We start from the raw sequence: 5365 nt of genomic DNA, 5'->3' as shown, positions 1-5365 counted from the left end.
CCCGGGGACCTCGCGCCCGCGCGCCGCCCGCGCTCGGCCGAGCCTGCCTCCAGCACGGACGCGAGCGCCACGAAGCCTCGCGCGCGCTAGGGGTCTGCCTTAAAAATTAGCCTCTTTTAAAAAAAGCCCCACCCTTTCGGAGTGACAGCCGCGAGCCCCAATCCGCACAGCCAACCCCTCCTCCCGAGTCTGCCCCTCACCCACCCTCGGGGCCACCCCGCCCTGCGCGCGCGAGCGGGAGGGGGGCGCCTGGGAGGCGGGCGAGCAGCGGGCGTGTTCTGCGTGCTCGGAGGAGGCGGGAGGGAGCTGCCCGCTCTCCCAACAGGTGTCAGGAAGGCCATCTGCTTTCTCTCGCTCTTCAGACCTCAAGCTAAGGGCAAGTCCTACAGCCTGGGGCTTTCTAAGGCACTCCGCCTACCAGTGAATACAAAGATGCCTGTAGAGGCCCTCACCCCCGCGCCTCAGTCTCTGGGTAGGAGGACCTCTGACTTGCCAGGCGTCCTGAGGGTCATGCTGACCCCACCCCTATCCTGGAATGACCACCAAGTCAGTGATCCTAAAAGAATCCCGTCCTGACTCCCCGCTGGCCCATTTGGAGCTGGGAATGGATCCATTAAGGGCCAACGCGGCCTTGAGTAGATAAGAGACAAGTTCTTCATTTATCCTTCCTGAATCCCTAATTAAGACACCCCGGAAACCAAGGACACAAAGCATCAGTGTATGATTTTAGCCCAAGGACTTCCCCATGTGAGCCTTTAAATAAACCAGATCAGAAATCAGAGCAAGGGAAAGCGTTCTGAATATTTAAAGAATACTGCAAACCAACAACAACCAAGTCAAATGAGGTGAATTTACCCCAGAAGGTAAAAATGGGTCATCATCATCCAGCCAAGGGAGCCACAGGTGTTTTAGTCTAGATGCCGGTGGTTGCAGAATATACCAACACTTTAAGAGTGTTTAGCTTTCAACGTTTCAAAAGACTGTCTGTCTGGGTTTCACTCCTGGTGATGATATGTGCTTCTACTTTATTCTGTGTTTAATTTTCTGAATGTCTGTCCTGTTTTTCTTTCCTTTATGTCTTAAACTGTCTGCCTTTTCTCTTTGCATCTCTCTCCTATAAAAATTCTGAAGAATTTACGCAGCAAAGGACCTAAGAGATTATATGTTTCAGTGCTTCTGAAACATAAGTTTCTACATCACCTGGGACCTTGAGAACCCGCCCCCGCATTCATCAGGTCCAGGTGGTACTCAAGAGTCTGCACTCCTAACAATCGCCAGGTGATACCGATGCTTTCCATCCAAGGACCACTGGTCTAGTCCACTATCCCTTCCACCTCAGTGAGAGGGAAACTGAGGCTTAGTCCCCGACACACCGTCACCTGGCCTCTTAGTGGCAGAGGCAGTAAACCGCACAAAATGCCAACCCTAGCTTGCCAGAGTCCCTTTCAATGTGAAACTGAGTCTATTTTAAAACATTTTTCCAATTTATTGACTAGGAACAAGTGATCCCTATTCTTTACTAAAAACAATCATTTTATATATTCTAAATCAAACTGAGATATTCTTTTCCAGAGTTGCAATCACTAGAAATATTTGGGGGGGGGGGGAAGTGGTATGTCATTGCAAAAGACTTTCTCTATCTGCATCCTCAGGACTGAAGGTGGCTGACAGATTCCATGTTAAATGATTTCCCCATTATACACAGTTGGCTTACAAAGTTTTTTCTGCTCTTTGGCGTGGAAGCTTTTGGGGGAAGCTGCAACTCCAGATACCCGATCAGTGGCTAAAATAAGATGTAAGCATGGCTACTCACTCTCCAGAATGCGGTTCTAGCTAATACATCTAATCTTCTTTGGGTAATTAGCACAACTAATCCTGGGAGAAGCACTGCCTTAGGAAGATTTGGAAAAGAAGGCTGAGGCCTGCCAGCTCTTAGCTGTGCCGAGGCCTCGGGGACCACTTCCCATCCGACGTGCCTGCCTTTTCTCTCTCAAATTAATTGTGAGAAATCTGCTTTCCTCCAAGAATATGTGTTTCCTCTGCAAGGCCATAAATCAATTTGTAAGCCTAATTTTGTCAGTAATTAAATAGTACTAATTGTTCGTGCTGTGTGGATTAGGCTGTGACACCAGGCAGTTTGGGTTGTCGTCTTTCCATAAAACAAAACGTTTTTCTGCAGCAGTTTCCAGGAAAATTAGGAGATGGTAAAGGTGGAATTCAAGGATTGAAGGCAACTGTCCCATTGGTGGTTAGAAGAGGCTTTGGGGTACCTCAAGGATGGGGCATTCTTTACAACGGAATCGGTCCTCTTCCAACCCTTCTCATCACATCAAAGGAGAAAGGCTCAGGCCTGAGCAACTCTTGGAAGAGAACTTTTCACGATTGCAAAGCCCTTGCTTTTAAAACAAAAGGCAGGGCTTCCCTGGTGGCGCAGTGGTTGAGAGTCCGCCTGCCGGTGCAGGGGACGCGGGTTCGTGCCCCGGTCCGGGAAGATCCCACGTGCCGCAGAGCGGCTGGGCCCGTGAGCCATGGCCGCTGAGCCTGCGCGTCCGGAGCCTGTGCTCCGCAACGGGAGAGGCCACAGCAGTGAGAGGCCCGCGTACCGCAAAAAAATAAAATAAAAATAAAACGAAAGGCAGATCTTTCTGTTCAGAGTGACAATGTCTAGCTAGAATTTGTGAATGTGGTTCATTTTTACTTTCATTATTAATACGTTTGATGTCTCAGCATCCCTTTAGTGATGTAAGCTGCCTTTTCAATTAAGTTACCCAAGTCTTTGAAGAATGGGCTGATTTCAAGGAGAACATTAAATCACCACTGATAGGATATGTGTCACCTTCCCCCCCCACCCCCGGACAAAAGTCATGAAGATGGTGAGAAACGCCTGAAGTCTGAGAATCGCTGGGATGAAACGTGAGCTACCAGATCAATCCCTGCTGAGGGTGCAGAGGAACCTTTCTGAAACTTCTTTTCTTCTCAGTTTCCCCAAATTTGTGGAGTGGCCAGGAAATAGAAAAGGCCACAGATCCAACAACTTGTCTCTTTCAAGAGTGGCAACAGCATTCCGACGTGGAGTGCACTGTTCCCAGCAGGGATACTTCTCGCCCTTCCTGGTGAGGCTGAGCAGGGTCATCCCTCCACACAGTGCCCCCCGCCCCGGAGACTCCCCATGAAGTGCCTTTGAGGATGGTGCAGGATCTGGTATTCTCTGCTTCCTGCACATGGATGGCGATGCTTCTCAGCCCCCTTGCGGGGGACCAGTTAAATGTGAGTGGAAGTGATGAGGGCACTTCTAAGATGAGGCAGTGACAAGCCCGCCTGTGACTGTCCACAGTGCACCTCCCCACACCCCCACCAGGGGGGTTGAATAGACCACCGGCTCAAGCTGCTCCAAGACGGTGGGACCCCCATCAGCCAGCTCAGAAGACCTAGGGAGGCAAAGCCCCCTGCAAAACCCACATGAGACATCCGGCAGGAGAAAGGAATTGTCATTCTACAGTCTGGGTTCTTCTGGGTCACCATAATGAAATCCAGATTCTTCTTCTACTCTCCCCCTCCCCTCTGACTCTCCTCCTCCCAGGGGTCCACAAGCAGATGTTAAAAACCCAACGTATGGGAACTCTCCTAGGTGACCCCCGGCCTCTCCAGGTAACCCCTAGGTGAACCTAAAGGATTAGGTTCCTTTTGCAAAGGTTAAGAGTAGGGTGCTCCTTTTGCCTTATTTTACTGTTTCATGGATCGATACAGAACGCTCAACGGGACGTTAAAGTCTTCATTGAAGTTATATGCAGTGCTGCCTGGAAGAAATCCTGCATTTCTACCTGTAGCTTGACCAGCCCCTGGGGACCCCCTCTGTCGGAGGTGAGGTTTCTACCAGAGGTCAAGGAGAACCCGCAAGGCTGCCTCTGGCCGTAAACCCACCGCTAAAAGACCTCCTGGACTTTTTCATTCACTTGTTCATTCATGGGAGCCTGTGATGGACGTTTAATGTTCACCAAAACCTCTACCTGTAGCCAAACCACGCACCCTGACCTTCCTAAGGTTAAGGTTAAGTGTGGCTGTAGGTTGAGTGGCCAAAAGAATGTGGATGGAAGTGATGCCCATCCCTTCCAGGAAGAGCCTACGAAACCTCCCTCTGGCGTGACCCTCCAAACTCTTTTCCCACATCTTCCAGCTGGAGGCCAAAGTCCAGTAGGGAACCCCAAGGCCCCCAGCAAAGCCAGAGGGACGAGATGGAGGGAGGCTGGCCCCCCTAAGTGTGGAAGCTCACGTTCTAGCACTGGATTTGGGGCCAGCAAGAAATAAGATTGTACGGTGTTGAGTCACAGGAGTTTGAGAGTTTCTTTGTTACGACAGCTGAAGTGAATACTTCTAACCAATACACCGCCTTTGATCTCAGCCTGACTCCACAGAAGCAGGAGTGGGGCACAAGCAAAGCATAAAAAAATAATCCATCCGCGTCCAACTCTACCCACCAAGAAATGGCTCACAGTCCAGTGGAGGGAGAAACATGGGCACCTGGAACCACAGCTAAGCTTTGGACTAATTATGATACACATCAGGAGAGCTCAAAGGAGGGAGGTGTGGCTTTGCCCTGACATGATGGCTGCACCAACCACACTGCACCAATTAATGGCCACGCAGGATGCTCTGGGTCCTGCACCAGGCACCAGACAGAATGCAGCGTGGAGGACCATGCTGCCCTTATACTTGATCTCTTGGGATCTTTAGAGTGTATCACAGAGAAGAAGGGCTGGGACTTGCAAGGGAGGGTCCTCGTGGGCTGGGGTACTCAGAGGAAAGGGATTTAGGTGGATCCCATACTCCGTTCAATACATATTTATTACATGCCTATTATTGGCCAGGCACTGGAGGTTTAGCAAGTGTACAAGCTGCCACCAAGCTTATATTCTCCTGAAGACAGGCGGACGACATACAAGCAAACCGAGAACAAGATACTTTCAGAAAGAGCCTAAGAAGAAACTCAGGACAATGTTTAGTTAACTTCTGAGAGGTTGGGCAAGGCTTCTCTGAGAAGATGGACTTAGAAAGGAGACCTCACTGGTGAGAAGAACCCTCTATGTACAGATTAGGGTCCTAACCATGCCTGGTGGAGGAAACAGCAAGTGCAAAGGCCCTGAGGTGTGAAAAAGCTGAGAGGGTCAGAAAGAAAACAGCGCAGCTGAGGCTGAGTGAAGCCAGGGAGAGCGAGGAAGGAGGTGAGGTCAGGGGACGGATAGGAGATATGCAGAGCCTTGTCGGGATTTGGGTTGGTGTAAGGGAATTGGGAGGCCAGCGTGGGATGTCAGGTCAGACGAGCCGAGTCACATTTCTGGAAGATCTCCAGGTGTTCCGAGAGCACCTA

Source organism: Neophocaena asiaeorientalis, unplaced genomic scaffold, assembly GCF_003031525.2.
Source record: "Neophocaena asiaeorientalis asiaeorientalis breed wild unplaced genomic scaffold, Neophocaena_asiaeorientalis_V1.1 scaffold77, whole genome shotgun sequence".
NCBI lineage: Eukaryota > Metazoa > Chordata > Mammalia > Artiodactyla > Phocoenidae > Neophocaena > Neophocaena asiaeorientalis.
This window is presented reverse-complemented; position numbering follows the sequence as displayed.